The 25,322-nt window shown below is 40.4% G+C and overlaps 1 pseudogene; it reads right to left on the reverse strand.

Annotated features, from left to right (window-relative positions):
• LOC127639573 (low-density lipoprotein receptor-related protein 1B-like) overlaps nt 1-25,322 on the reverse strand; it is a 281,174-nt pseudogene that overhangs the window by 66,897 nt on the left and 188,955 nt on the right.

The raw sequence follows: 25,322 nt of genomic DNA on the forward strand, positions 1-25,322 counted from the left end.
CCGCGCCCCAACCCGTGTTGGACGCGTCTGTCGAGATGACTTTTCGGCGAGATACAGCTCCCATTGTCACTCCCCGCTGATACCATTCGGCCACTGTCCAGGGCTGCAGAGCTGATATACAGGTCTGAGTCACCTTGATGGGCTGGCGGCCTGTGGCCCAAGCCCGGCGAGACGCGCGGGTGTTTAGCCAATGCTGAAGAGGGCGCATGTGCAGTAAACCCAGCTGAAGTACTGCTGCGGCTGAGGCCATGTAACCTAGCACTCTCTGGAATTTCTTCAGAGGCGTGAGGCTGTTCATCTGAAAAGATGCGGCTAGTCGCTGAACACGGCGTGCGCGCTGTGTAGATAAGTGAGCCGTCATTGCCACGGAGTCTAGTTCTATTCCCAGGAAGGAAATGGTCTGACTGGGCTGTAGTGAGCTCTTGGTCCAACTGACTGCAAGACCCAAACTGTTCGGATGGCTGAGGAGAACTGCTCTGTGAGACAGAAGCTCCATATGTGACTGAGCCATAATCAGCCAGTCGTCCAAATAGTTCAGAATTCGCAAACCCTGACTCCGCGAGGGGTGCGAGCGCCGCGATCCATGCACTTCGTGAAAGTACGGGGTGCTAAGGACAGGCCGAACGGAAGGACGGTGTATTGATAAACCTGGCCGTCGAAGGCGAATCTCAAGAATGGCCTGTGACGGGGATTTATCTGAATCTGAAAGTATGCATCTTTCAGATCGAGAGAAATAAACCAGTCCCCCTGGCGCACACGCGTGAGGAGTTTCCTGATTGTAAGCATTTTGAAGTCTTTTTGCAAGCACCTTGTTCAAAACCCTGAGATCTAATATGGGTCTGAGGCCGCCGTCTTTCTTGGGAACAAGAAAATAACGGCTGTAAAGCCCCGACTCGCTCAGAGAGGGTGGCACTTTTTCTATGGCCCTTTTGCACAGAAGGCTTGCTATTTCTGAACGAAGCATGCAGGCTGCTTCCGTGTTCACAGTGGTTTTCGAGCCGCGCTCTGAAGCGAGGGGGGCGGCGATCGAACTGTAGCAAATAGCCCTGTTGTATTGTGCTTAACACCCACTTGGATATCCCTGGAATAGCTTCCCACGCTTTGAAGTGTAACGCTAGAGGGTGAATGGCCAATTCGCTCTGATTGCCGCACACAGAGCGCTGAACAAAATGTGTGAGCGCGTTTAGTGTGTTCATGCATGATTGCTCGCAGACAGCATGAACAGGCTGTTTTGTGAGTGACTTCCCGATTGGAATGAATGGGGAAAGAGTCACATCTATTACGTGATGCGCAAGCATAGTCATGGGCACGGGACTTACACACAGAGGAATGGTTGCTGGCCGTGTAACAGAGCGGGCAGAGAATGGGCGCGCGCACGCATTTGTGGGCGCCTTCATTGACTCTGACGCTCGAGCGGTTCGTAACCGCTTTATGTGAGCGTGCTCTGGTGGGGACACGAGACATGCAGTGCTTGTGTGCAGAAGTGAACACTGGATTGTGGGCACATTTTCTACACATAGGGCTGGTCGTGTGACAGAGCGGGCAGAGAATGGGCGCGCGCATGCATTTGTGGGCGCCTTCATTGACTCTGACGCTCGAGCGGTTCGTAACCGCTTTATGAGAGCGTGCTCTGATAGGGGCACGGGATGTGTTATGCTTGTGTGTAGGGGCGAACACTGGGTTGTGGGCACTTTTTCTACACATAAGACATGTTTGCTCTTTACAAGATTTATTTGGGTCGCCGTGAAAACGGCGTTTGAGTGCAGGCAAGCGGGCAGTGTCACCGGCTTGTTGGCTGCTAAATTCACCACTGTAGTAGCCTGAGAGAAGGGGACTGACAGGGGGCAAAGCTTTGACGGTGGTCCGGCCGCGGCGGGACTGAGCCGTCGTTTGTTCAACAAAGTTAGGAAGACTTCGGTTGCTCTGGTTTCAGCGTTACCTTAAATCGAGGGCCGCGGGGGGGCGGCGGTCTGCGGCGGCTGTCTGAGCGCGATCGAGGGCGGCCGCCCTGTCGACGCTGAGAAGTCTGAGTTTGTTGAACTGGGCGCTGTGAAGAGGCTCGTGCAGGAGGCTGATCACGTGAGTGGCCTGCAGAGGAGCTAGCGCGACGCGGCAGGAAGAGGTTCATGGCTTGGGTGGCTTTCTGGACTTCTGAGAAGCGGTCAACAATGCCACTCACCGCGGAGCCGAAGAGACCGGTCGGAGAGAGCGGTGCGTTGAGGAACGTGGAGCGCTCTGCTTCTCCCATGTCGGCTAGTGTTAGCCATAAGTGTCTCTCGGTCACAGTCAGCGAGGCCATGCACTTCCCTAGACCTTGGGCTGCAGCTTTGGTAGCGTGAAGGGCGAGGTCTGTCGCGCTTCGTAGATCAGTAACAGCCTCTGGGTGCCTGCCTTTCTCATCCCACTCCCGAAGAAGGTCTGCTTGTAGAATCTGTAAAACGGCCATTGAGTGCAGAGCAGATGCGGCTTGGCCGGCGGCGGAATAGGCGCGGCCAACATAGGCGGAAGTCGCTCTGCAGGCCTTAGTCGGGAGCACAGGCTTGGAACGCCATCTCGCGGAGGGCGGACAAAGGTGTGCTGCTACCGAGTCCTCGACCGGGGGGATAGAGGAGTAGCCTCTCTCAGTGGCGCTGTCCACCGACGCGAGAGAGGTGGAGACGTGGGAACGGGTCCTGGCTGAAAAAGGAGCGTTCCTCGACTTTGCAAGCTCCGTATGTAATTCCGGCAGGAAGGGAGCGGCCCGGGCCGCGGGTGTAGAGCGGCGATGGCTTTGAAGAAAGCAGCCGTCGAGTCTGTTGGGTGCCTGCTCAGGGGGCGGTGACCACTCGAGCCCGAGGCGGTCGACGGCCTGTGTGAGGAGGCGTGTTAACTCCCCTTCGACTCCGGCGCGGGTCCTGCTGGATTCCTGGGCCGAGGAGGAGGCTTGGGAGCCTGACCACTCCTCGCTGTCCGAAGCCATGATGGAACATCGGCCCTTATCCTCCGCCTCGTCATCCGAGATGGCAGCAGTGTGGCCGCTCGGCGGCAACTGCGCGTCCCGGGGGGGCGGGGAGGGTGAAAGCGATGCTCGAGGGAGAGGCTCCGGCGAGGCAGTCGCTTCAACCACAGTTTCCGGCAGCCTTTGTGAGCGGCGCTTCTTCCTGCGCAGCTGAAGGTAAGGCGGCGCGGCGGTTTCTGCTTTGAGCGCTTCGAGTCGAGCCCGCAGGGTCGACATCGGTAGCTCCTCGCAGAAATCGCATCCGCCCTCAGTGAGGGCGAGCTCTGCGTGCCCCAGTCCCAGGCAGAGAGCGCAGATGTTGTGGCGGTCTCCTGTGCTGAGAAGGGCGCGACATGAGGCGCAAGTGGAGCGAGGCAGCTTGAAAAAGACGCTCGTACTCTTTTGTGAATAGTTCGTGAGAACTAGCTTGCTGAATAAAAGGATACGTCGTCGGATGGCGTAGCTCGCAGGATGGCTGAAGGTGGCTGAGACGGCCGGCTTCTTCTAGCGCTGTCCACGCTTGCTTGATGCCCCTCGAACGGCGACGCGGCTTCCAGGTCAGCGATGCGAAGAGCTTCGCTGAAGAGATGAAAATCAGGGTTCCAGCCTACGAACTACGCTTATATGCACTCTAGTCACACCCATTTTGGCGGGCTTTGATGCAGTGAGCGCGCGGACGCCTCTCATTGGATGCGAGTTCGCCCAAGCTCGTCTATAGGCTGCAGCAGTTGCCACAGAGCAACCTATGAGCTCGCTAGCTAGCCCGCTCAAGGTCTGCAGCTGCCGCACTGCGTTGACAATGGATACAAAAATTAAGGATAATTTTTTGGCTTCAATATCTCAGAAAAGATGAATCTTTCCCGTAGCGTAAGCTAGCTTACGCAATACGAGAGAACCTCTCGTAAGAGAACAATAGTAACAGTCTAAAAGTGTACTGTAAACATGATGAAATCATTTAAATAAAATTGTCCCTTTAAAAATAAATAATAAAACCAATTCTTGATGAGGTTGGCTTTGAACAGGAATGGCATCTGTTAATATTAATGGCATATGCATGCACTAAAACCGAAAACTACAATAAAGTGGCACAGCGGTTTCATCAGCTCTTCTCTTCCCATATCAGTTGGAATTGGCAGGAAAACAAGATGGAAAAGGGGAGGACCAGGTGTTCTGACAAATCCCATATGGGATGGAACCCCAGAACCTGTCAATCAAATGCAGTACACAACATATGAGAGGGACTCGCCTGCAGCAGAACATTTCGGGTTCAGTGGCAGCTCGTCTGATTGGTCGAGACAGTCGGGGAAGCCGTCGCACTCCCATTGGGCACTCAGTAAACACCGCCCGTCTGCACAGCGGAACTCCTCCTCTTTGCATAAACGGTACTCTAGAGAGAAAGACAGAGAATGAAATAGTGACAGAGAAGAAGAATATGTTAAATAATTTAGATCAAAGGGGCAAAAAAGTTAAACAGCACAGATGAAGAAGTTTCAAAAATATAAAACAATTATATGAATAATAATAAAGTTTGAAAATAAATGGAACCCCAGAACCTGTCAATCAAATGAACAGATTTTTAAAAAGTAGAGATGCGCAATATATCGGTAGCAATATCGGAATCAGTTCAAGTATTTTCAACATAAAATGCCATTCTCAACACATTTTTATTCCTTAATGTGACATATTTTGTAATTAAACTATATTAATTAAAAAATTAAAAAATAGTTAATTACTAATAATTGCCAAGACGTTTCGTTTAAAACATATCAATAAAAAATAATAATAAAAAAAAAATTCTAGAATATTTCATAATTTTCCATTTAAAAAGTCAAAATATTGGCATTATTTAAAATCCACCCATGTTTATTCAATTGTGATGTTGAATTAACAAAAAAATTAACTAATATGATTTTTATTTTAAATATTTTATCAAGCATAAAACAATTATATAATGGAGACCTGACTAATGGATAATAGTGAAAACCCATATAAACCATTTATGCAGAATCGGTTTGTGTTTGTTTGTTATGTCTGGTTAAAATCGTCTTACTGCAACTAAAAGAGAAAAAAAAAATAGCACTGCAAATACAACGCACCAAAGCACTAGATTAGATTATGTACCTGAATGTTTATTCTTAGATATGAGGGAAGGAAAACGTAGCATCCATTCTAACCATTGAAACGTCTAACTAATGTTATGCCAACATAATTACAACACATTAAACAGGGAGAGGAAATAGGTTGCAAAGGGATGGTCATTTTTCACTGAAAGTAATGAATCGTTAAACTGGAGCTGTTTACCGCATTCCAGAGATTCGTCAGAACCGTCGCCACAGTCATCATCATGGTCACATATGAAACGCCGCGGGACACAGTACTGGTTCCGACACTGGAACATGCTCTCTGTGCATGTGTTGTTAGGCGCTTATGAGAGACAGATGAATCAGAATTAGTGCTTCTTTCAAGAGGAAGATCAAGTCATGCAAACCTAGTTCAGATTTTACCAGTGTTTACTGTATATAGGTAAAACAATTTAATCAGATTTATGAGGTCTTCTGTAAAGCTGCTTTGAAACGATGTGTGTTGTGAAAGGTGCTATACACATAAGACAGACAGACAGACAGACAGACAGACAGACAGACAGACAGACAGACAGACAGACAGACAGACAGACAGATAGATAGATAGATAGATAGATAGATAGATAGATAGATAGATAGATAGATAGATAGATAGATAGATAGATAGATATGAAATTAAATTTTTACCACAACCAGCAGCTGCTAGCTCATCGCTACCATCAGGACAGTCTCTTTCCCCGTCACATAACCAGTTTCTGGGTACACAAGCATATGAGCCTGGACAGCTAAACAAACCAGGGGAACAAGTTGTTGAACCTGCAGAGAGAGAAAGAGAGATAGCTCATAAAGAGAGAGATTGAGAGTAAGACACTCACTTTATAAAACCTTCAATCTCAAGCCAACACAATATTCATGTGTTTTAAGAAAAAACGGCATGTTCAAACTTTGACACCAAGAAATGTATTAAATGTCTGCCAGATATTTCTGCAAAGTAAATTAAAAGTTTAGTCAACCTCCTAAGCATTGTTTTGGAAACTTGCTAAAAAATCTGCTAGAGTTTGAACTCGACTTGAGTTCCTTCAGGCCCATTTGTTATGAGCAAAGCATGGCAATAAATTCCCAACGATGATTAAACCACAGCTCAGTTTTTACCTCCTGCCTCTTTTATGTTGATTTATATGCTTTCTCTCAGAAGAACCAATTCAATGTGTGGCCTACATGTGAATTTGTGGGGCAATTTTACCGCAAATTTCCTCGCTTTCGTCCAATCCATCACCACAGTCATTCTCCCCATCACAGAGCCATTGTTTGGCGATGCACTTGTTTTTCGAGCAGGCAAACTGGTTCCAAAGGCATGATGAATCTACAGGGAAAAGGTTTGAACTTTTAGAACAAACCCAATGGAGACCATAACAGAATTTAAAGGAACAGTTCATACTAAAATAAAACTTCCTTTACTCAACCTCACACCGTATCAAACCCTTTCCATACAAAACACACAGTGACCATTTTCATTTTTGCCTTTCATTAAGCCTTCAAAGTGCTTTGTTGAGTTTTTCACTTAAGTGTTTTATCTAATCAATATTTCATGCATCAAAAACCAAAATAAGCAAGATAAAAACAAAAGATTTATGAATACATTTCAATTGTTGTAAGTTTGCCTGTGAAAACCAAATTGAGTGCGATAACACTGGAGAAAGTTAAACAAGGTGGCCTCCAAAAGCACTGAAATAGATCATATCTGTGCCCTCTTTTGCCCTTGCTGGGATTAGAGATTCAACTTAGGCCAGCGTTCCTGCACGCAAGTACTTAAAAAGTAACTGTCCACTTGCACACACACACACACACACACACACACACACACACACACACACACAGTTGTGTTTCCATGTTTTATGGGGACCTTCCGTAGACATAATGGTTTTTATACTGTACAAACTTTATATTCTATCCCCTAAACCTAACCCTACCCCTAAACCTAACCCTCACAGAAAACTTTCTGCATTTTTACATTTTCAAAAAACATAATTTATTATGATTTATAAGCTGTTTTCCTCATGGGGACCGACAAAATGTCCCCACTAGGTCAAAAATTTCGGGTTTTACTATCCTTATGGGGACATTTGGTCCCCACAAAGTGATAAATACACGCTCACACACACACACACACACACACACACACACACACACACACACACACACACACACATGTTGTGTTTCCATGTTTTATGGGGACTTTCCATAGACATAATGGTTTTTATACTGTACAAACTTTATATTCTATCCCCTAAACCTAACCCTACCCCTAAACCTAACCCTCACAGAAAACTTTCTGCATTTTTACATTTTCAAAAAACATAAATTAGTATGATTTATAAGCTGTTTTCCTCATGGGGACCGACAAAATGTCCCCACAAGGTCAAAAATTTCGGGTTTTACTATCCTTATGGGGACATTTGGTCCCCACAAAGTGATAAATACACGCTCACACACACACACACACACACACACACACACACACACACACACACACACACACACACACACACACACACACAAGCCACAAAAAGTGAGAAAATCTGCCTCTATCAGCAGTGTGGGGAAAGGTCTGAAAGTTTTTTTGCTTGCGTTTGTCATCAATTTTGTGATATCTCTGCAAACTCAAGGACCAAGGTCAGAAAAACAAAAGGAGAAAACTTTTAAAGGTATAGTTAACCCCAAAATGAAAATTCTGTCATTACTTACTTTTGTTGTTCCAAACCTGTATGACTTTCATTCTTCCTTGGAACAAAAAGCTATCTATTTTGAAGAATGTTCATGTCTTTACCATACAAAGACAGTTCATAGTTTCGAAACCAAAAAAGAACAATAAATGTATTCTTTTGACTCATACATGATATTTCAAGTCTTCTGAAATTATGTAATTAATTGCTAATATTCTTCCGCTCTAGTGCACATTTACCTCAAGCAGTTGTGATCAGAGCATTGATTCAATGAGTTGCACTAAAACAATTCTTGAATAATTTAGTACAATTATTGAGTGAATCTTTCAGTCCGATTCACGGACAAGCTGCCTCCAATCAGAAATATTTGTATCAGGTCTAACATGAATACCTTCCCCTGTGGTGTGACCAGAAGTGCGGTGTGTCAGCAGCGCGGGACACCCAGGTTCAGATACCACGTTGAAACATGGAAGTAATCACGTTTACATAATCAGTGACGAGCGCAATTTGGAGGTTGCACTTTTCCCTCTAATATACATTTTTAACTCCACTGATGGTTAGCTTTAGTTTAGGGTTGGGGGTTCACCCGGAAAAGGGAGCACACAGGTGCCCATTCAACCAACAACACTTACCCCTTTGGCCACTTGGGGCACTGTTTTGCATTTTGGTAAGCACAGACCAATTTCTGATAAAGAAAAGTCAACCTGGGGGGCCTAGGTAGCTCAGCGAGTAAAGACGTTGACTGCTACCCCTGGAGCCAAGAGTTCGAATTCAGGGTATGCTGAGTGACTCCAGCCAGGTTTCTAAGCAACCAAAATGGCCCGGTTCCTAGGGAGGGTAGAGTCACATGGGGTAACCTCCTCGTGGTTGCTATAATGTGGTGCTCACTCTCAGTGGGGTACGTGATGAGTTGTGCGAGGACGCCGCGGAGAATAGCGTAAAGACTCCACACGTGCTGTGTCTCCACGGTAACACACACAAAAAGCCATGTGATAAGATGCATGGATTGATGGTCTCAGACGTGGAGGCAACTGAAATTCATCCTCTGCCACCCGGTTTGAGGCGAGTCAATATACTACCACGAGGACTTAGAGCGAATTGGGAATTGGGCATTCCAAATTAGGGAAGTTAACCTTCTTTTTCTGATTTCACTGTGAGACAGTCTGGGTTGAATTGAAAGCACAATTGATTTAAAAGAGCAATAGCAGTTAAGGAAACAAAGAGAGGGTGAAGAAGCCTTAAACAAATGATAGGAGAGTGAATGGAGCCAAGAGAATGGAAAATGAAGAGGATGAAAAGGTAAAAAAGGGCCATTCCTCTAAATCACCTCAGTATGTGAAAATGCAGTGTTTCCAACAAGGATGACACCTGACCAAAAAAACAACCAAAATGAGAGGCGAAAAAGCACTGGTACATTTGTCATGATCAAGGACATGGAAACAAATTGGTATTACTTCTAAATTTGGGTCAGTGACTACAAGGACCGTGCTAGTCCAGAGTTGTGGTGGCTACACAGGAGCTTCACTTGCACATCAGAGCTTTCTTTCAGAACACCAAGCTTTGAAGCAGAACCAAAAGGATTCCCGCCATGGGGTCGGGACAGAGGCAATGATTGGTCGCAGCAGGAAAGAGCAAATCTCCTTCAAACCCAATATCCCATCATTGCTTAGAGCAGAACTTCGTAGAACTACCTTGCATACAGTACTGTTTGACTTCTGAAGAACATTACAGAATTTAAGATGGAATAAAACACGAATGTCCAAAAATGACAGACACTATTCTTTATTCAGTCTGAATGATCCCTGTTTCAAAACCAAGTGAACTTCCTACTAAGACATCATAGGCATGGTTCAATGTGCAGACTGTTCCAAAAATGTTGTAGTATTATTCTTCCTTTTAAAATTCCTAATTTGATACAAATTGGAATGGTTTAGGGGCTGTTCAGACCCAAACGTGTTCTAGCGCTGAAACACCTTGGCTCAGAGCAAAACACAGGTGTCTCGAGACACACTTTTGAAAGTTGTTGTTCTTTTTATCCCAACGCGACTTCTAAAATATGAGACTCTCCTGTTTGGGATGTGGGGTGTGGCGCAACACAACAGTCAAAGACGTCTGTCTAGCCCTTTTTTCTTTTAAGAAAAACAATTGGAAAACAGCGCACAAGGAGGCAATAACGAGATTGGTGTAAACAGCCTGTTAGAAGGTAGCCACCTACATAATGTATACAGCAGACAACAATGGTTTGGAACAGTGCTTTGGAACTTAGGGTATGTTTTGTCAATTCTGTGGACATCATTCTTGTCTTTCTCAAGTTTGACTTGATTTTCTTGGGAAATGCAAAGAATCACTTTTATCATTTAGCAAATCAAAAAGCTGTTTTTATGTTTCCCAGTGAATATAAACACATACATTTATGCATTAATAAGCAGATGAACTGACTTTTCAAGGACATCAAATATTTTGGTACTGAGAAAGCGAACAGGGTTTCTTTCATATTTGCAAGCCACTGTCAATTTAATTTCTGTCTCAAAAATATGCTTTTGTATTTTGTCAATTAAGTTATAGATAATTGGGAAAAAGCCAACCAAAGCAATTTTGTAATCCAAGAAGCGCTTCCTAAAAGCAGACACAAAACAGAAACAGACATGTTGGCCAGATTTGGATATTTGGCTTTTGATCAAACAAATAATAAGAAAAAAAAAGCATAACCTTTCAATAACTTTCAAGAACAACTAACAGTTAATTCAAACATATAGCACTTACCATATACTAGGCATGACAAGTACTAGATCAAGACAGCAATAAAACACTTAATGATCTAATATAGATGGTCATGCTTGAGAAGAAAATTCTAATGGCATGTGAATATATTCATTAGGATTCATTTAGGGTGCAGCAAGGCATAATTAGTTGAAAAATGCTAATAGGTGGCACTCACTGCATTGGAATTCATCGGCTCCATCCTCGCAATCTTTCTGTCCATCGCACAACCAAACACTGGAGATGCAGTTTCCACTGGGACATGCAAAATGGGCATCATCGCACGCATGTACTGCAGAGGCTATGAAAAAAGAAAATAAGGGTACTGATAGGTTATATTTAGACATTATCAAAGATAATGTGTTTTAATTGAGTTTGCTGCATCTCCACAAGATGTACCACTTTGAAGAAGGATAAGAACATGCTGTAAACAAATCAATTGTCTTAACTCTGAATGCCTACCTCAGCCTCAATTATCTCTTTATTTTTTGTGGTTATATGTTTATGTTTGGTTTGTGACCTGTACGAGAAGGCGATTATAAACTGCAGCAACAGCAGAACAACATCCAGAGTTATTATTTTCTACAAAACATGAACAAAACAACCATAGCAAAGGTGAAGAGTTGAACCCAGGAGCTATGTAAACTTTCTAAAAAAGTTTTTTTTACCAATGTCTAGACTTGCTGGAAAGCTTTTTTTTAGAAGACCATACAAAGAATAGAAGATCAAGTTTTTGAGCAATACAGATAGGATTATAAGAAGAACCATGCTAGCAACTTTAGCTAACCATAACAAGTAGTATTTTTGTTCTCAGGTCCTCATAGGAAATGTTTTGAAATAGTAATTCAGTCATAAAATAAGTTCAAGTAGTTTTCTTCAGAATAATATGGACGTGTTGGACAGTTTTCTCTTTTTCCGTTACTGAAAAAGAAAGGATCCATGCATCCTAGCAACTTTAGCTAACCATTACAAATAGTATTGCTGCCTTCAGGTTCTCATGGGAACTATTTTGAAATTGTGATTTAGACTTAATGTGTGTTCAAGTGGTTTTGGTCAGAATAATATGGACGTGTTGGGCAATTTTCTCTTTTTCAGTTACTGAGAAAGACAGGATCCATACTAGCAACTTTATCTAACCATTACAAATAGCACTGCTGCTACTTCAGGTCCTCATGGGAAGCGTTTGTAAATCGTAATTTCAACAATATGCATTCAATTAGTTTTGGTCACAATAGACATGTTAGGCAATTTTCTCTTTTTCAGTTACTGACAAAGACAGGATGAGTAATCCAAGCTAGCAACATTAGCTTACCATCAGAAATAATATTGCTGCTTTCAATTCCTCCAGAATAAAATGGACATGTTGGCCAATTCTCTTCTTTAGGCTACGTCTACATTAATCAGGATTTGAAAACACCATTTTCGAAACGCTCTCAGTCCACACTACAAGTGTTTTAAAAAAATTGCTCGTCCACACTGAAATGCATGAAAACGCTTAAAATTGCCATTGCATGTATGGTCTGAAACACACTTAGCCTTGTGTTCTGTCGCTGGACAGCAATTTTGAGTAAAAAAAAAATGCTGTCTCAGTGTGGACGGAAGGCCAAAACGTAGAGAATAAAATTATTTTTGAAACAAAAATGTATTAAAGTGGACGTGGCCTTAGTTACTGACAGGAAACCTTTGAGAATTACATGTTTTTAGAATGTCAAAAAAAATATATATATATGGGGGTTTAAACTTTGACGTTGACTTTTGGTTTTGTCAGTAAATGGCGGATATATTTAGCAGTTAAATTGGGATTTGCAAGGTGGCGGAACCCTATGAGTGGGTTGGGGGGTGGTTACACATTTCTTGAACTGCTTGAAGAGGGCAGTGAAATAAGACATTGTGTGTTTGTTTCAAACAGTGCCACTTTAGGTGAATATGGCAAAACAGGTTCCGCTGCAACACAGACTGACCTATTTATTTTTTCTTATTATTGGAATTGGAGTTGCTGGGATGCTGTGTCGAGGTGCTGGAACAATGTTCTGGAGCATTCCGCCCATATTTAACCCATGGATATTTTCAAATTCAAAAAATAGTTTTTTTTCCTCAGTGGTATTTATCCATTCTAAGTGTGACAACACTGTACTTTGACAACAAATGAAAAAGAGAAAGAAACAGAGACAGAGAGAGATAATGTGAATATATTTCTACCCTGGCAGTGTATTTCATCTGCGTAATCCCCGCAGTCGTTGGCTCCGTCACAGAGCCACGAGGGATGAACACATAGCGATGTGGAATTGCAGCTTAGAAACGGCCCACTCTTGCTGGCACGAGCACCCAGTCTGTAGTATCCCACACAGTCTGTGCTATCTGTAAAAAAGGAAGACAATGAGACCAGTGTTTCACACATTAATGCTCATCATGCAAACACACATGTAAAGGTTGGTTAAAAATTTGAATATTTTAGCGCCTTCACAAATGCTTATCTTACTGCAGCTTTTCTCGTCTGATGCGTCAGCACAATCAATGATCTGATTACACCAAGATGACAGGGGAACACAAGAACCATCTGTGCAAAGCCGTTCTGAGGACAAACATGAGGAATCTGGAACCATAACAAGATAATGCAGACACCCTGCATTAACTTCATAAACATTACACAATTTGTTCAACATTATGATATGATTCCCTTGTTTCATTTTTTTGTTAGAATGCAAAGAACTGATCTATTTATGGCAATCTGAGTTGGATTCTTTTAAAGAAAACACCCCAAGAATCATGTATCATTTGCTAGGTGACAAGATACAATAAAAATGAGATTTCACTCTGGTAAAAAATGGTAACTCTGATTCAGGTTTCTAGAAGGTATATAGATCACTGCATTGGTGGTGAGAGTACAATTTTCATTGGTCTTCAATGTGAGCCATGGAGATCTGTGTTTTTTTTTACCATCTGCATTATAGATGTTTCTGCATTAAAGCTTAATGTTGTTATTTAGATGTTCAAGCTAGGTGAGAATTCAAGGGTTTATTGATTGATTGAGCGAATGTCTCTAGAGAGATGGCCAGAACTGAAGACTCCTGAACTGACCAACACGCTAACAATTACTTGTTTAAATTTGCAGTCTAGAAGAAGAGGAAAATACCCACTGTTACAGTAAACTTCATCCGAGTTATCTCCGCAGTCATTCACTCCATCACAAAAGCGATGGTTGGCCACACAGCGCTGGTTATAGCAAGATTTAAAGCCATGTCTGCAGTTCCGGTTTTCTAAGAAATGGCAAGAGAATGAGAATTAGGCATCTGACTTTGCAATAGCATGTATGGAGCTACAACAATAACATGTAACACAATGGTTCACAACTGGTTTGTTGAGACCCAAAAATGGACAATTTAATTGAAATACAATAATAAAAGGCACCTATATAATCATGCATAGTGCAAATTGTCCTTTTAAAAGGAAGGAGAAAACGCTTTCCATATGGGGTCACGGGTTGTACATTCAATATGTCATTTGGTAGACACTAGCCAAATTAGGCAGGTTCCAGAATAGACAGTGCGACGATCGGGGCAGGTCAAGCGACGCTGGCCGGGAGAGATGAGTGGAGAATAAGTTCGACCTGGAGGCAGTCCAGCTTGCTGAGGACCATGTGGACGGCATATTCGGCCGGGCTCTCTCTCTCTCTCTCTCTCTCTCTCTCTCTCTCTCTCTCTCTCCCTGTATCTCTCTCCTCTTTATTTTTTCCACTCTCCTCACTCCCCATCTCCTTCCCCTCGTCCTGTTTCTATTCCCAGGAAGGCAGAGTAGGACCCCAAAAGCCATCATGCAGCACGACGGCCAAAACGTGAACACTTCCTCTGTAGAAAGTTCAGGCAAAGATCAGGCAGGATGGATCCCCGGACTGAGTCAGGCAATGGGGGTATGTGGTGATTGGGGTGGGGCCGAGCGACGATGGGCAGAACGAGGACGGGGGAGTTGAGTGGAGAATGAGTTCAACCTGTGCTCCACACCAAGCATTCCGCAGTATTCTAGTGTGTTTATTTATTGTGCAGAAAAGCTTGAGAATAAAAGGTTTATGTTGACTGTTTACTTGGCCCCGCTTCATGACATACAAAAGACCTGCCACAAACAGGTTGCCTGACATGTCCTCATTCTCGAAAACCATGAACACAAATATAAATTTTGTACTATAAACAATTTTGGTATTAAGTTGGTTGCCACTTGATGTCAAATCTGGGTTCTGAAGCAAAACTAGCTGAAAATCACTGATTTAATAGGCACTCTGCTTGAAAAGTACAGACAGCAATAGAGAAAGCAACAGTCAGCCTATCACATCACTGGCACTTCTTACATCTTTGGCTGGCTGCTGTAAGCTTGTCTTATTACCTCAATTCACAAGACAACAGGGTGGCCTTCTGTAGGTTTGTTCATTCTGCTCAGAATTATTCCTGAGGGCTCAAACACAACATCCTGCCTGACTGGGTTCTTACCACAGTATTGCATTTTCTCGTCCGACCTGTCTTTGCAGTGAGGGATGCCATCACATGTCAGCTGGTAGTCAATGCATTCACCGTTCCCGCACTGGAACTCTGAGTGGATGTTACAGGAGGAGTTCATGGCTAAAAGATGAGAGGAACAGATATGTAGATTTTTTCAGTATCAAACTTTTAAAATAGAAACTATAGTCCAGATCTAGCATATCCAGTATTTTTATAAAAAAATAAAAATAAAAATGAACATCTAATGACTAGATCTAAACAACAGTGTAAACTATCCAGAGGTGTGTTTCCCAAAAGCATCTCTAGCGAACTAAGGTGGCAAATTCCATCATTACAAACATAGTTCAACGGTTTGATGATTCCTGAAATCGTAGTTCCAATAAACATTCTCAAACTGCATCACCAAGCTATATGGTTGGAACTACAACTCAGCCCCTGTAGTTAGAAGCATAGTTGCTTGTTAGTTTGGTGTATGGACATCATTTGACTTCACTGAGGCTTTTCTAGCTTTCATTCCATATATCTTTTATTCTGTCAAGACTATGACCCCGTCAAAATGTACTTAAGAAAATGGCTTATTCCGGGGTTTTGCGGCAAGCAGCGTTCTAATATGTCATGCAAACGCTGTATAAGTCATTAAAGCTGTTAGAAAAGTGCTTTATCACACACTGTTTCTCTTGGGAAAACATGTCTTATTTGTCCATGTGAATGCATAAATAATGTTCTAATATGTTTTTTGATTTTCTCCCCTATTTGGCATGCCCAATTTCCAATGCGCTCTAGGTCCTCATGGTGGTGTAGTGGCTTGCCTCAATCCGGGTGGCAGAGGACAATTCTCAGTTGCCTCTGCGTCTGAGGACGTCAATCCGTGCATTTTATCACATGGCTTGTTGAGCGCATTACCGTGGAGGCATCCCTGCACAACTCACCACGTGTCCCACCGAGAGCAGACCACATTATAGCGACCACAAGGAGATTACCCCAGGTGACTCTACCCTCCTTAGCAAAAGGGCCAATTTGGTTGCTTAGGAGACCTGGCTAGAGTCACTCAGCACACCCTGAATTCGAACTCACAACTCCAGGGGTGGTAGTCAGCGTCTTTACTCGCTGAGCTACCCAGGCCCCTCTGTGTAACATTATTAACGATAGCTCTATATTGCTGAACCAACTACAGTGGGTTTGAACGAAGCATGTGCGACATAATGTCATGACCTTGGTCTGACAGCCCTCTCCTTTCTGTTATCTGTGAATGTGTTTGTGTCTGTCTTATGTTTGAGTGCATGGCTCTGTATTGTTTTTTGTTTGCCATGCGCTCTGCATTCCCTGCCTGCTTGTTTCCATATGCCACGCCTCCCCGTTTGGTCCTTGTCATGTTGATTGTCTGCACCTGTCCCTCAAATATGTTCCTCGATATATTGTTCCCCTTTCCACTAGTGTTTGTCGATTCGTTTTGTTTGCTAGTTCATTTGTTCCTGTCCCTGGTCGGTCCAAGTTATTTGTCTTTATTCAAGTTTACATTAAGGTTTGTTTTCTCTACACTGTGAGAGTTTTGTGTTGCCTGTTTGTTTTGTGTTGTTTAAATAAAAGTTATTTTATTTTTCACTCATTCCTGCACTTGGGTCCTTCTTCATGCTAAGCATACTGTGACACATAGTTACTACGGTTTTGGGAAACAGTCATGACTAGCTTGTTAATTTCTTCAACGATGCATTGTAAAATTGTGTTTAAGTAGTGTTACATTGTTGTAATTTTACATAAATAAAAGTCATATTTTCAGTCTAGTAAAGAAATCTGGATCAAAATCTGGATCTAGAATCTAGATTTCACAGTGAAAGGTATCTGGATAACAACTTGATCTAGATTATAGACCAAAATCTGGATTTAGAATTTAGATTAGAGTAAAATGATTCTGGATAATCTCATCATGACTGAAGATCACAATCTGGCTCTAGAATCTAGATTCACAGTAAAAAGAAATCTGGATAATCTCATCCTAAATTAAGATCAAACCTGGATGTAAAAATCTAGATAAAAAATAAAATCAATCTAGTTAACAAACGTATCATAAATCTAGACCACAATCAGGATTTAGAATTTGGATACATGGTTAAAGGAATCTGTATAATCTTATCCTGCATGAGGATCACTATCTGGATCTAGAATATTTTGGATATTCTCATCCTAAATGAATATCACACTTTGGATATAGAATTTGGATCCAGAGTAACAAGAAATCTGGAAAATCTCGTCCTAAATGAATATCACAATCTTTTCCTATAATCTAGATTAAGAGGAATCTAGATAATCTCCTCCGAAATGAAGATCATGATCTAAAATCTACATTCAAAGTAAAAGAAATGAGGATAATTTCGTTTTAAAGGAAGATCACAATGTGGTTCTAGAATCTAGATTCAGAGTAAAAGGAAATCTGGATAATCTCATTTTAAATGAATATCACAATCTGGCTCTAGAAACTAAATTCAGAGAAAAAGGAATCAAGATAATTGAATCTGAAACGAAGATTACAATCTGGATCTAGAAACTAGATTCCTAGTAAAAGGAATCTAAAAAAAGCAATCTGATCTAGAATCTAGATCAAAATACAGTATGTGTGTGAAATCTGGATTCAGAGTAGAATACATCTGTATTACAAGCTGGATCTAGAATATAGATTCTGTGCAGGTCTTTTTTTAGATGACACATAATTCTAGAGCTCTTTTTAGCTCACTATCTGGGCATTGTTAAGAACAGCGCAGCTGTCTGACATGATAAGGGGGAAGGATGATACTGGAGGTTGTTGAGGCAGAACCTTGCTGCTATATTTCTTCTCCAAACTTTTCCTGGGGCTGCAGTATTCTGCTCTCGTTAAACTAAAAGTGGCTCTTATGTACCACCTCTATCCTGTTCCTCAGCTCTCCGTTTCCAAGCCTGGGGCTTCACAGACCTGAATGTATACTAGGAATTTCAATCCAGAGTCAGTCAGCCTCCACATTTCTCCTTCACAGAACTCATAATTGTAATATCAGCATATAATTACCAAATCCAAATACCACGTCAAGATTAATTGCATTCTGATAGCAAACTTTTACCGCATCAAAGTGTTTACATAAATAAATATGCGTTCTTAAAGAGAAGAGAGAGAGAGAGAGAGAGAGAGAGAGTAAAAGAGAAAGTAAAAAGTGAGAGACAGAGAGAGGGTACAGGACTTACATACACATCTGTTATCATCCAATAACACGCGTTCCCCACGGCAACTACAGTTTACCACACCAAGCGGGGTCAAAAGGCAGAGGTCATGGCACCCTCCATTATTTACGCTGCAGGGGGACGACTCACCTGGAAGTTCAAAGATACATCTTAGATAACACATCACACACATATCATCTTTGATTTTCTAAACAAATCGTGACAAAACTGTAAAATACTCCCCAACTGCTTTACAATACATAGATGTTTTAGTGGTGTTTGCTAAGGTATGCATCACTATTACTCATGAAGGGGGTTAGGGATTTAAACCTAGGTATTAAACTTCGGCACATGGCTCAGCCCGCACCATTTGTGCTACACACTTGAATGTTACCTCGCAGCTTGTGGAGGAGAGGTGTGCTATCATCTTTCTTCAGGGATCAGACTTCTTTTTAACAAGGCTTAAAGGGATTTTTTGTTGTATTAAGAGTAAATTTCTCTGATAATATAAGTTTAATATTGTTACCCTATTTGACATAATAGATTACAGAAAAATACAGCTGTAATTAAATTGTTAATTATGTCATTGGGTTGTTAGATATCTGAAAATATATTACCCTCAAATACCTTCAATGTTTCGGGCTACATTAGAAAGTAATTTGTAGTGTAGCTACTAATACTTGTTTAAACTACGTTATAAAAGCAATAGCTTGACTGTACAGTAGCTTGACTAACTTTTAGTTTAGCTACAAAGAGAAGGTCTAAAATATAGAATGCTGACTTGAAATGAAAATTTATTATTATTATTTTTATAATTTAATCTGAACGAATGAAGTCTGAATGAACTGATTCACTAAAATTAATCAGATTTTCATATAAGACATATAGGATAAAGGATAGTTAAAGAGAGTAAGTTTGATGACTGCCCTTACAATGTGAGAAAAAGTGAAGCATTGTAAAGTTTTGTTGCACTAAATCATTTTTGTCAGCTTGTTACTGGAAACGCAACACTATATTGAACACAGTTGAACTAATTAATGGTAAAAGTATAATCACAAGACATATTATGTATGTTAACATGACTTTAGACTGATGAAATTACTTACTAATATAATCTGTGTAAAAATTATGTCCAATGCTGGGATTACAAGGATTTTAGTTTTTTTGGGCTATCAACATTGTGCAACAAATTCTGTTAATTATGTAAGTAGCATCAATGCTTTAGTTAGATACTCCCCATCACTGTTAAAATAAAATTGCATTACATGTCCTTGTTTCGATTAACTACTAATAGGACAAGCTTCCTGCTTTATTTTAAGAATGGATCCATCTGCAACGGCTTTATTTGAATTTAAAAACATTCCTTTGTATTCACCTGCCAATTAAATCAGCCCATGAAGAATGCAAGCTATTTAAAGTCCTATTCCAATAATAAGCTAAAGACTCCCAGGACTCGAGCCCCATGTTGCCATGGTAAAAGAGTCTGGCCCAATGCACTCATCTGAATCCTCACCATTTGTGCAGGGGAATACACTTAGACCAGGGCGCTGGTAGATAGGTTCAGATTGGTTCAGAGCCCTGCACTCAAAGTCTGTGCCAAACACAGTTCAAACTTACACCCGCTGAGGAGTCCAATCCTCTGACTGGCACTGCAAGAGTGCCCTTCAAGCCTTGAGAGTGTGTAGACTTGTGTGTGTGGTTTCAAAAACATTTAATTTTGTGCCTTAGGCCAATATTGGAATAGAGAGTTCTTAAAGGCACAGCACAATTTATCCAAATATAATATGTCGTTGCTCACAGCGTAAATAATAGTTTTTTTTTTATTATTAATAATAATAATATTCATAATTATATATATATATTCAACATTGTTTCCTGTACCAATTAATACAACAGGCCTGTTCTTAAAGTTTTTGGAATGCATGTATTTCCAATGATATTCAGCAGTATTCAATAATCAACAATGTGCTTTCTGTCTCTCTCATTCCAAGTGTATGTGTAGAATGAATTCCGTTAATAGCGTCATCTGCACTATATAGATAGGAGGAATGGTGGCCATCTAGGTCCAAATCCCCTAACAGAGACTCGAGGTCAGAAAACCTCCATTTGTGCTTTAGGATGCCAAGCATCCAAGCTGCTTTCCATTTGAATCCTTTGAAACGTTGAGTCTTGAACCGCAAACTAAGAAATATCGCTTTTGAAGCCAAGAAAGAAGCGGATGGAAATGTGAGCATTTTATAAACATGTCACATTCTATAAATTCCTCTAATTCAATACATTTGTGCTATTGTTTTAGACCTCAATTGGTTTATTTGCATAAAAGATTTACACACAAGGCACTCAAAATGTGTTGCTTCTTTTGAGTTTTCCTTTAACGGTGGAAATATGGTGCCCCATGATCACTAGACAAGCCTCATCTGATGATGTCGAGTTGCCTGTGAATAAAATATGTTTCCATATTTGTCATATCATGCTGATATAAGCCTGGCGTGCCCTCCAATACTGAGAGAGTCAGCAGAGAACATTACTTAACTTTTATCTGACCCCAAGTCAGAGTGTGTTGATTTTGTTTTTGCTTCACCTCGCGGTTACAAAATGTAAGCCTCCCCAGTGACTTCTGACACATCAAATACCACCGACATAGCATTGTGTTTGCTGTCATCTGAGAGAAATAGTTTCAGACACCTGAACAAGACACAACGCAACTCACATGAACACTTTTATCTGCTAGTTTTCAGAACTTTTTGTTTACAGAACTTTCTTTGATTCAGTTGAATGTGGGAGAATAAAAGAAACTATAAAGGTTCGTTGTCACAACATTTCTGCCCCAATTCAGGAAATATTTGTGTTAAAACGTTTGGTTTGGACTTCAAAACATTTCAGGGTTCCCACGGTCATGGAACACTGGGAATATCAGGGAATTAAAAAATTGTGTTTTCCAGGTCTGTAAAAAAGTAATAGAAATCAATAAAGTCCCACAATTCATAGAAAACTCAATAGTAAAAATACATTTTTTCTGGTTATTTTTTTTTTCTTCTCTAAAATATTGAATCACCTAAATATTGCTCTTGTGTAGAGTAAAACTTTCAGGCAAGACAAAATGATGTTTTGAGTTTTTAGCAAATCGTTCTTTTGAGTAGATGCCAAAATGGTTCACTAATTGGTCTACATTATTGATTTGCCAATCAGTCAGAGTTAAAATGGTTGTAAAAGAATACCATTTCCAATAATCAGAAATGCCTGGAAAGGTCATGGAAATGTCGTGGAATTTTATTGGTCAAAAAGTATGGAACTCTGACATCTCCTAATGTTGTCCATGGAAAAAAGAAAGTCAGAAATGTTTAGAACCACATGAAGGTAAGTGAATGATCACAAAATGTTCACTTTCAGGGGAATGATCCCTTTATAACACTTTGTGAAATGGGAATTTGACAAGAAGCGGGAAAGAAATTACGTACAACTGTTGGTGTCATTGGAAACAGCGAGTATTCCCATTGGTTGATGAGGGATTTCGGCCCGGAGAACTTTCATATTGGCTCCAGTGAACTTATCAGAGCGGACCACGGCACGTTGCACCCAGTCGGACCAGAAGAGGAAGTCTCTGTAAATTGCCAAGCCGAAGAACGTTCCGGGCCCTGATTTCACAATGACCTAGAAATTTCAAAAGTAAAATATAGGAGATGGAAAGAAATGTGATATAGAAACTGTGCAACTTCTGTTAAAGCAGGAGACCTATAACATTTTATTTTATATGAAAATAGAAACCATGTAACCTCTGTTAATTCAGGAAACCTATAAAATATAATTTTACATGTATATTAAATGTATAATATAATATGATATAATGTAATATAATATTACACACTGTTCACATATTACAGCAAATACATATATTATATTAACAAAATAAAATATAAAAACAGGAGAGGGAAAGATCTAGGCAATAAAGTATACAAAAATATACAATTATATACGAACATTAAACTGTATAATATAATATAATATAATATAATATAATATATTCAAACTTTAGGACAATAAATATGTTTGAAACAGAATTTATTTTTTCACAATTTTTAAAACTGTATGAGAGTTTAGTAAGATTTGTAGACAATCATAAATTGGCCCTATAAAATACTTTATTTGTGTATTTAACAGTTTTAATTTGGAAAAAGTAATAAAAACAGAATGAGTTAGTGTGGCCACACTTTCGACTGTCAATGTCACTATCAAATATTGTTTACCTTGTTCATTTAATTTATAAATGCTAAAATGCTCTTGTAAAATCATTCAATAGTTCAGTCATTTTGAGCACAGGCAATACATAAACCAAACTCTCATTTAAAAATAAAAATCTCATGCTTTACAGGACAGTTACATCAAGCAATTTATTGTGTAAGTTTTACAGCAAAGGTGTCCAGACCAAAATAAACCACAGCAAGTGCCTGTATAATTCACACAGATACACAGCCCTGTCCAGAACTGGAGGGGGAAACCACAGTGACACTCAAAGGACAGCCCACCTCCATTATCCCAGCCATTATAAATGATTAACTCAGATGTACCGGGAGTGTAAATGGAATCGCTGCCATAACAGTAATGGGGATGCATCATGTATGGCCTTGGGGAGGAAGGTAAGTCGAGGTGAGAGGTATCTTTATTTTTGTGTGCCAGAAGTTGATGTTGGGAGGGATTCAGAAATAGTTGAATAATTTTCTAAATTTCACTTTGAATTGTGACATGAGAGGAATGATCAGATGATTAAAGAGCCAAATGTACATAGAAAGTAAGGATATTTGCACGGAAAGGAATGAGAATGACTTCATTTAAATTCCCAAGATTGTGAGTACATATAGGAATGTTCTGGGTTCAATACAAGTTAAGATCAATTGGCAACATTTGTGATACAATGTTGATTACCACAAAAATAAATATAGCATTTTGTACCCCCTTTTCTTAAAAAAAAAAAATCTAAAATGTTGGTTACAGTGCGGCACTTACAATGGAAGTGAATGGAGACAATTCATAAACAAAAATCTGTTTCAAAAGTATTTATAGTTCACACCTGTTTGAAATGTCTCTTTTTGAAAACTGGGTTTGTGACATCACAAGACAATTCTCAGATGTATTTACACACCCCACAACATGTTTTGTCACACCCTTGGCCCCACCCACTGGCTTTCAGTTCGTATCGTAAACAAAGAGGGATTGTGGGCCTAGTGTTCCAACTATTTTAACTTTTAAAAGATGTGTTGTCACGTTACAACTCAGAAATGGAGATGCCATACAGTGTCATTCAGCTGCTCTGCTTGCTGTTCATTCACCCATCTGCACTATTTTTAATTGTTGGTGTACGTAAACAAGCACTGGCTGGATATCTTTGACCGTTTGGATGCGTTTCTGGCGATTTGCTCCACAGTGAACCAATGTATGTTTATAAATTTCATCGTGCTATGGACTGTGCATGTGTGAATATCAGCGTGGACTGTTTGTGAACCAGTCGTAATACCATTCAAGTGTTGCAAAAGAACTGTTACTGAAGAAGAATGGGACAGTTAAAAACTTGATTTGGCTGCAAAACCGTGAGTAAACAGTTTCATACATGAATATTTTATCTGTCATGACTGTTTGGTAGTTATGTGCTGAGTGAACATTTTAATATATTTGGATGTAACGTGTGTTATGTGTAGACCCTGCAATTTAGTTTTATAATGTTATGGACAGCTTGTTTATTCTCTTCCGAATGAGTTTCAAATATGGCTGAATTTGAGGGGCTGCAAGATGTTAGCCAATCAAAACAGTGGGCATTGGAATTTAAAGGAGATGCAGTGGCCAAAACAGAGCGTTTCAGACAGAGGGCCAAAAACAAGGTGGAAAATAATCATTTATTATTATAAATACGACAGTTTTGGTGCCAAAACACTACTGAAATTAACAGTGTACCTCAGGGAAGATAATACAATTGTTTAAAAAACAAAATAGCATTTCATGGCAAAATTGGTGCCTTCACTTCCATTGTAAGTGCCTCACTGTAACCTTGAGTTTTGCTTATTTTAAGAAAAGGCAGGATGGCTTGAAATTAGTTTTTGTTGTAATCAACACTTTGCCACAAGTCATTTGATACTGGTATTGAACCCCGAATATTCCTTTAAACTAGATTGACGAGAGGTTAGTGATTAAAATGTGGATGTGGATTTTTGCACTGAAATACTGTGTTCAAATGTGCTGTGACAGTTCAGGGAATTCTCCACTTTGTCTTGTTTTAGGATTAGGGTTAAAATTATGAAAAACGAAATTTGACCGAATTTAGTGAAAGTTTATGTATAAAACAGGATTTTTTTTTTTGCCAATGGTGTAAAACCTTTCGATGTTAAAATATTTAGCTTATGCAGAGTCAACTACAAGTAAGCCATTCATTGATTGATTTTCTTAAAAGCTGTTAAAACTATTCCAAACAATGAAATATTACCTTGAAAAAGATCTTTATTTTTGCAATTCAGTTCGGTGGTGCAGAAATGGCACACCTCTTTAATCAAACAGAAGTTAATGTTACCCTATTAGAAAAAATGTATATAAAAATCGTGTTTATACTTTACATAAACTCAAGTGTTGTAAGATCTCTCTAAAAAACAAGGTATGTCATTTTGCTTCTCAAGTTAATGTAAAACAAATGGAACATACATAAGTCTACAGCTTCTTTTGTGTGTACAAAACAAGCCATTCACTACAAACTCTAATACATTTTCTGTCAAAACTGTATGCAAATCCATAAAAAAGGTAATGCATATTTTGTAAGCTTCAAGAGCATTTCATGGTCTTTTGCAATTTATTTCAGAAGGCTTCGTGAGCACACACATCTGTTACGAAGTGCGGTATTAACTCCTCTCCACTAACACAACCATCACAGATTGAGCCTCTAAAAGGCCGTCCATTTGAATGTCAGAGTCCTTCCATAATAATAGGAAGCTTGAGGCACGGAGAGCGAAGCTCACACTTTAATCCATGATGACAACATGTCAAACGCCTGTTCTCACCCTCTTCCAGCCGAGGCGTCTTTATTCCAAGTGTACAGTCATCCCTGTATGTGCTTCTATGAGCATTTCTAAAG

This window comes from Xyrauchen texanus, chromosome 48, assembly GCF_025860055.1.
Source record: "Xyrauchen texanus isolate HMW12.3.18 chromosome 48, RBS_HiC_50CHRs, whole genome shotgun sequence".
Classification (NCBI taxonomy): Eukaryota; Metazoa; Chordata; class Actinopteri; order Cypriniformes; family Catostomidae; genus Xyrauchen; species Xyrauchen texanus.